Raw genomic sequence first — 7,895 nt, forward strand, 5'->3', positions numbered from 1 at the left:
CTGTTGCTCCTGCTGCTGCTCCTCCTCCTCCTCCTGCTGCTGCTGCTCTTGCTACTGCTGCTGATGCTCCTTCTGTTGTTCATGCTGCTGTTGATGATGATGATGCTGGGAAGCAACGGGCAAATTAGAGTATAGGGAGCATTGGAATCCAGGGGGCATTAGCACACAGGGAACATTACAACACAGGGAACATTACAACACAGGCAGCATTATCACACAAGGAACATTAGAACACTGGGATAAAAAAAGCACAAGGAGCATTGAAACACGGGGGGGGGGGGAGGATATTTGAAGCTTTTATGTGACCCAAACTTCGTAGTGAAGGCAACTCCGATCTCAGACTACTAGACCAAAATATTCCTACATATGTAGACACATTTCGAAATAAGGGAATCCTGTCTACAAGACACAGGAGAGGGGGTGTTGCCCGACAACTAGAAGACAGTCAACGGGTCGTCATAAACGGGGGGGAAGCTAATTAACCCCCCCACAAGCAGAAAGGAATTTTAATAGAAAAATGAAGATATTTTCATAGCGATGTCGAAGCAAATCAAAGCCAATCGTGGACCGAATAATGGCAATGGTTGGTTGGGGACGCCCCCTTGTGGCAGCGCGTTGAGACAAATGCCAGACAAGACACCCCCCCCACTCACCCCCAGAGAAATTAGTCAATTTTGGCGAGCAGAACTTTGGTGAGGCGACACCTAAGCGGGCTTATTACTGACAAACTCTTATCAATGTTGCGTGCGTTCAATGCGTGCGGGGTGTTGCATGGGGTATTGCGTGCGGGGGTCCTGCATAGGGTGTTGCGTGCTCCCTATGCTACATAATACGTGCGTGCGGAAGGTGCTAGCTGGACCATAATACTGTATTTGATGTATTTAAGACTGATGTGATGTATTTAAGGCTTATTTGTTGAAGGTTAGTCAGTTGTCAGGTAGAGCTGGGCGTCGACTGTGTTGTTCCGAGGGAGCAGTGTGAACCTTCCTCCTCCCAATAACAACCCAACCATCTCTTTCCCCCCCTTCCCCCCCCCCTTCCCCCCCCCCCCTTCCCCCATACTGGTCACACCCCCCCCCTTTCACCTCCCCCCCCCCCGCCACCAGCAGTGGTCAACCCCGCTCCCCCGGAAGAGTGAGAGAGAAAATGGTCCGAGGCGCTACTTACTGTCGCATCTGTCGTGTTGTAAGCACTTTATCCATCCTGCAGCTGGTGGCTACCTGTTACTGGAGACGTGTTAACGAGCCCAGCTACACGGAACTGTGCTGCTACTGTAGTCTGTACACACACACACACACACGTATACTGCCCCCCCACCTGCCCCCCCCCCCTTGGGAGGAGGGGGGTTATGGGGCCGTTAGGTTCACCCTGCCGTCGATTCTCTCACTCCGTGGGGGTTGGGCACTCATGTGTCGGGCACTGAATGTATTAACAAGCAAACTTGGGGGGGGGGTGATGTTAATATATATTAGTGTGAGTGCGTGAATGAGTTACAAAGCTCCTCGTGTCTCATGAGTGTCGGTCTAACATCATTGTTGATTGGGCAGTCGGTAATTGAATTGGAGAGAGCGTTCACTACTGGGAGACTCGTTACCCACCGTTACCTTCCAGAAGTGATGATAAATGAGCCTCATTCAGGCAATTACTGCCACCCAGGTAGGAACCATCACAAGACAGCAATGATGATATTTGTCTCTCCCGCGAATCACCTGTACATCAAAGACACTTCTCTCTGTTCATTCATTCGTTAATTGTCTCTCAGATTGTACCTGAACTATCAACTTGGTTGTTAGGAAATACAACTTAAGAATGAGTGATGTATATAAGGATGTATAGCAGGTATATACAGGACTAAAACAACTATAGTCAGCTGAGAAAGACCCCCAGCTGTATATTTGGTATCATTAAGGAATTACTGTTACGAAGTAATTCTCTTCAGTCACGTGTATACATCTGTTCACTCCAGTCACATGTATACACCTGTTCACTCCAGTCACATGTATACATCTGTTCACTCCAGTCACATGTATACACCTGTTCACTCCAGTCACATGGATACATTTGCTCACTCCAGTCACATGTATACATCTGTTCACTCCTGCCACATGTATACATCTGTTCACTCCAGTCACATGTATACACCTGTTCACTCCTGCCACATGTATACACCTGTTCACTCCAGCCACATCTGTAATGATTTGTACAACTAACTTAGGAATTACGCTTCAAATCTAAGTTATACGACAAATAATTATAACAATTACGTAATATGCTGCTATTATTATTTTGTTGTGTAAATAATAGTACGGAATTTGTGTGTAAGTATAATTATATGTTTACGACCATTTACGTATAAAGTTTTACGAATTTGATGCTCTCTTCTGCCCTTACCGCATGCAGGCGATGAGTCACAATAACGTGGCTGAAGTATGTTGACCAGACCACACACTAGAAGGTGAAGGGACGACGACGTTTCGGTCCGTCCTAGACCATTCTCAAGTCGATTGTGAATGAAAAGTCACAATCGACTTGAGAACGGCCCAGGACGGACCGAAACGTCGTCGTCCCTTCACCTTCTAGTGTGTTGTCTGGTCAACTGTCCTTAATTACCGTTTTATTCGATTGTAAAGAAAGCTTTGTTCTTGATATTAAAACTTTCTATACCCATTTCTGTGTTTGTAATTTACCTTCTGTCACACCTTTATTTCTGGGAGTAGTGTAGTTTGAACAACAAAGTGGGTTGCGTGGGATTCTCTGGAGTATACCTAGAGTATACTTGGAGTGGGTTATGAGAGTTCTTTCAGTCCTCAAAGCCGACCTGAGGCCAGGCTTGACTTGTGATAACTAGATCCAACAGGCTGTTGTTGCCTGGAGCGGCCCGCAGGCCCTCCACATACCCACTACAGCCCAGTTGGTCCGGCATTTCTGGGAGGAACATGTCTGTATCTTTCTTCGTCATGTCTACGCTTGTACAGGCAATGTTTCCTGTTTGATACAAGAAGTTTTACCTTCCTTGTTTATGGCATCAGGCTGGGGAGTGCTTACATGAGACGGCATTCATCAGAGGTGATTCGAAAACACCTGAACTGTGCATGTGGCATTCTTGGCCTCGTGGTGTCAAGAGTAACTACTGGGACGTCTGCCCTCGTGGTGTCAAGAGTAACTACGGGGACGTCTGTCCTCGTGGTGTCAAGAGTAACTACTGGGACGTCTGTCCTCGTGGTGTCAAGAGTAACTACTGGGACGTCTGTCCTCGTGGTGTCAAGAGTAACTACTGGGACGTCTGTCCTCGGGGTGTCAAGAGTAACTACTGGGACGTCTGTCCTCGGGGTGTCAAGAGTAACTACTGGGACGTCTGTCCTCGTGGTGTCAAGAGTAACTTCTGGGGCGTCTGTCCTCGGGGTGTCAAGAGTAACTATTGGGACGTCTGTCCTCGTGGTGTCAAGAGTAACTTCTGGGACGTTTGTCCTCGTGGTGTCAAGAGTAACTTCTGGGACGTCTGTCCTCGTGGTGTCAAGAGTAACTTCTGGGACGTCTGTCCTCGTGGTGTCAAGAGTAACTTCTGGGACGTCTGTCCTCGTGGTGTCAAGAGTAACTTCTGGGACGTCTGTCCTCGTGGTGTCAAGAGTAACTACTGGGACGTCTGTCCTCGTGGTGTCAAGAGTAACTACGGGGACGTCTGTCCTCGGGGTGTCAAGAGTAACTACTGGGACGTCTGTCCTCGTGGTGTCAAGAGTAACTTCTGGGACGTCTGTCCTCGGGGTGTCAAGAGTAACTATTGGGACGTCTGTCCTCGTGGTGTCAAGAGTAACTTCTGGGACGTCTGTCCTCGTGGTGTCAAGAGTAACTTCTGGGACGTCTGTCCTCGTGGTGTCAAGAGTAACTTCTGGGACGTCTGTCCTCGTGGTGTCAAGAGTAACTTCTGGGACGTCTGTCCTCGTGGTGTCAAGAGTAACTTCTGGGACGTCTGTTCTCGTGGTGTCAAGAGTAACTTCTGGGACGTCTGTCCTCGGGGTGTCAAGAGTAACTACTGGGACGTCTGTCCTCGGGGTGTCAAGAGTAACTACTGGGACGTCTGTCCTCGTGGTGTCAAGAGTAACTACGGGGACGTCTGTCCTCGGGGTGTCAAGAGTAACTACTGGGACGTCTGTCCTCGTGGTGTCAAGAGTAACTACTGGGACGTCTGTCCTCGTGGTGTCAAGAGTAACTACTGGGACGTCTGGCCTCGTGGTGTCAAGAGTAACTTCTGGGACGTCTGTCCTCGTGGTGTCAAGAGTAACTACTGGGACGTCTGTCCTCGTGGTGTCAAGAGTAACTATTGGGACTCTTGTCATCATGGAGTAAAAAATTGTCTTACAAATTCTTGTTTGCGTGTAGCTAATAGCTGTCTTGTATTCCGTTCCTTCACCTCTATGACACCTAGGAGTGGCGTCTTAATCCTGGCTGACAATTATATCTAAGGTATGCAAGCATTGACTTGGCTCTTGATCATCTTGTACACAAAACATGACAAATAATGCTAATATCCCCCAGCATCAAGATTCCTCAGTAATGACCCGTCCCTCTCCTGTTAAAAACAAATCTTTAATAATATCATGTTCCCAGGCATGGTCATTACTGTCACCCTGATTGCTTGCTGCGCTCTCTCAAACTTGTTTCCTTTTGATGTACATCAGCAAACCCTTAATTATATTTGTTTTGGTTGAATACGCTAAGCGGTGCGTGGAGTCAGTGCGTGAAGCGGCGATGGTGGAGTGTACTGGCTGAGTGTACTGGCTGAGTGTACTGGCTGAGCGTACTGGCTGAGTGTACTGGCTGAGTGTATTGGCTCAGTGTACTGGCTGAGTGTATTGGCTCAGTGTACTGGCTCAGTGTACTGGCTCAGTGTACTGGCTGAGTGTACTGGCTCAGTTTACTGGCTCAGTGTACTTGCTCAGTGTATTGGCTCAGTGTACTGGCTGAGTGTATTGGCTGAGTGTACTGGCTCAGTGTACTGGCTGAGTGTACTGGCTCAGTGTACTGGCTCAGTGTACTGGCTCAGTGTACTGGCTGAGTGTGTGGGTGTTGTGGTCGACGGTGGCAAGGTCACCACCCCTCTGGCCTCGACTACCACTAACCGCATCCCATTACGCCCACCGCAAGGAGCCGGGGCTGAAGAACCGGGGAGGCGCCGGCGGGTGTACACTTCAGGTGTACCTGGTGGCCACTGGCCTGGCGTCCTCACTTAAAGGAGTTGGCAAAACCATTGGTTGCTAGAATTCAGTCCCAACAAATGTAAGGTAATGAAGCGAAAAAATGTGAAAGGAGATCAGAGTGTGAGCCATCATCACTCATTTCAACACTGGTTGGCCTGAAACGCCTTGAGCGTCCACATTACTGTAACCACTCAAGGCCAATCTATTGTATTTATCTATAAAGAAATACAACATAGGGTCAAAATGTATATATATGGAGAATAACGGGTCAAATCAGTCGTTCCTATTAAACTGCAGTACTGTTTTCCCAGCAGAGACAAGGATATATAATGTTAAAAGCAAATTGTGTACCCATTACTTCAGTTGGACCAATTGGTGCTTAGTATTGTATAGAACATGTCCCTGAACACAGCACTAGAGTCATGGTGGTCACGGTACAAGTCACGCCAGACGCCAGCCTTGGAACACGCCCAGCCACAGACAGGACCAGCCAGATCAGAGATACAAGGACAAACACACAGGTCAAGGGTAAAGACGATTATCAACAAGTGGTTTATCCAAGGGGAAGACGGAAACATGTTGACATGCAGAAGACGTACGAGGCTACAGCTGAGGAATACGAAACATGAGTCGAGGGGGGGAAGGCAGGTACATGAGAATGAATATATTTCTTCAGAAGCACTTAACATTCCACCGGTATGAGGTACAGCAACCATGAACAGCGTCGAGGACACTCGAGGCAGCATCTTGTGACCTTAACGTGACCTTCACCGTGAAGACCTCTTGCAGACATTATCTGTGGGGCAACCTGCAATACTCGGCGTCCGACTCTCCACGACTTCCAGATATACTGTTTACTTATGGGGGAAACATTACCTCACGCGAGAACGTTTTTTTTGCCTCGTCTGACTGGGAATGAAAGCCGTGTATGATGGAGAAGGAGAAGGAAGAGGACGAAGAGAAGAAGAAGGAGGAGGATGAATAGTAACACTATTAATAGTCGTTGCTGAAGAACGCGGCATTGGTGTTCTTAAGGTTGGTGTTGGGTGCTGTGTTCTTGCCGTAAGTCGTAGTGAAGACGGTCTTGAAGGTTGGTGTTGGAGGGGTCCGGGGGAGCCAGTTTTTGCCTCTCCCTCCAACGCCGGCTCTTTGCCCATCTTGCGAGGACGTGGCTCCATGAGTTATAATAATAATTTGCCTGCAATATGCTTTTTCATGGCTTGGAGATGTTGGAATTATGAGTCGTGCGGCTCTTAATTCATGCTTGAAAGCTAATAACAAAAGCTGTGTTAGCAGACGATTGTTGGAGCCTTTTTGTGGTTGTTGGACGCAAGAGAGAAACAAAAGCAGGTGCTTTTGTTGATGGTGGGGGAAGGTTAGTTGGAAGGGAGTTGGTGGTGAAGAATGAGGCTGGGAAGGGGGTTGGATGAGAATAGTGAGGGAGGGAAGTGTATGGACGAGAATAATGTGGCTGTAGAGAAGGGGTATTCTCATAATTCTCCTCATTATGAGAATAATGAGGCAGGGGAGGGGTTTGGATGAGAATGAGGCAAGGAGGGGGGTATATATAAGAATAATGAGGGAGGAAGGGGGGTTGTATGAGAATAATGAGGTGGATGAGAATAATGAAGCAGCGATCAAGGGGGGGGGGGGTAAGAATAATCATTGCATCAGTGAAGCACATCAACTTCTGAGACCTACTAAAACTGCCACTCCTTGGAACAGAAACGAGAGAGATATCTCATAATATTCTCAACAATAATGGAAAAAGTCACGTTCCAAACTTACTAAAATTACAACCTAGTGGAGTGAGAGACATTGACAAGTGAGAGACGGAGGTTGACAAGAGCATATCCAACAAAAACTCCCAATTAGAGAACACACTATAAATAAAGAGGTTCCCACGACTCTTCAGACTAGTGCCTACAAATATAATAAAGTCGCAGGAACAACAGTGAAAGCTTTCAGTTCTTGCTGGAGTTATCGGGTCAGCCTGGTTATCCTGACCAGCCTGGCTGACCAGGCTGGTCAGCCAGGCTGGCTGTGATGGCTGTGGCTGACCCACCTCACAGAGGAGCCAGCCACAAGCCAGGCTGCCGAATGTTGAGGAACTAAGAAAATCGTCAACAGGTCAGTCGGTGTAGGCGAGACCAACGTCAAAAGACAGCGCCCGTTTTCTCAACAGTATTACAACAGATTTAGCGTGTTACATCTTTTCAGTGAGGAATTTGAGGCTTCCGGCTCATGTGTCCTGGTATGACAAGGTCACGCTGTGATACAGTACGGCCAATTACGCTCTCGGTCAAGAAAAAAAAGAGTACATAGCCTTCTGGCCATAATAGGCAAGTGTCCCCAAGTGCCCGCGGTAAAGTGACGTCACGCAGCGCGCCAAAATGGTTGAACCATGCGTTGCTATACAGGAAATATTCCCCCCGGGACAACATTTTGTCATTGTTACCGGTCAGGACCAGAAGTGTAGCGGATTCTCGTCACTGTTGCCAAATTGGGGTTGTGGTATGGCAGCATTACGTCCCTCGAACTTCTATGTTTTGCTCGATAAATGGGGTCATTGCTACCGGTCTTGTGTTGTTTGGGGCGGTCCCGGGGACGAGGGAGGGGCGGAGAGCCATGTTGTGCTGATAGCTCGATGACTATGGAGTTCTAGGGAGGATTGGAAGAGGTGAAGAGCTGTCAGGTCCC

Source organism: Procambarus clarkii, chromosome 23 (assembly GCF_040958095.1).
Source record: "Procambarus clarkii isolate CNS0578487 chromosome 23, FALCON_Pclarkii_2.0, whole genome shotgun sequence".
In the NCBI taxonomy this organism is placed as follows: Eukaryota; Metazoa; Arthropoda; class Malacostraca; order Decapoda; family Cambaridae; genus Procambarus; species Procambarus clarkii.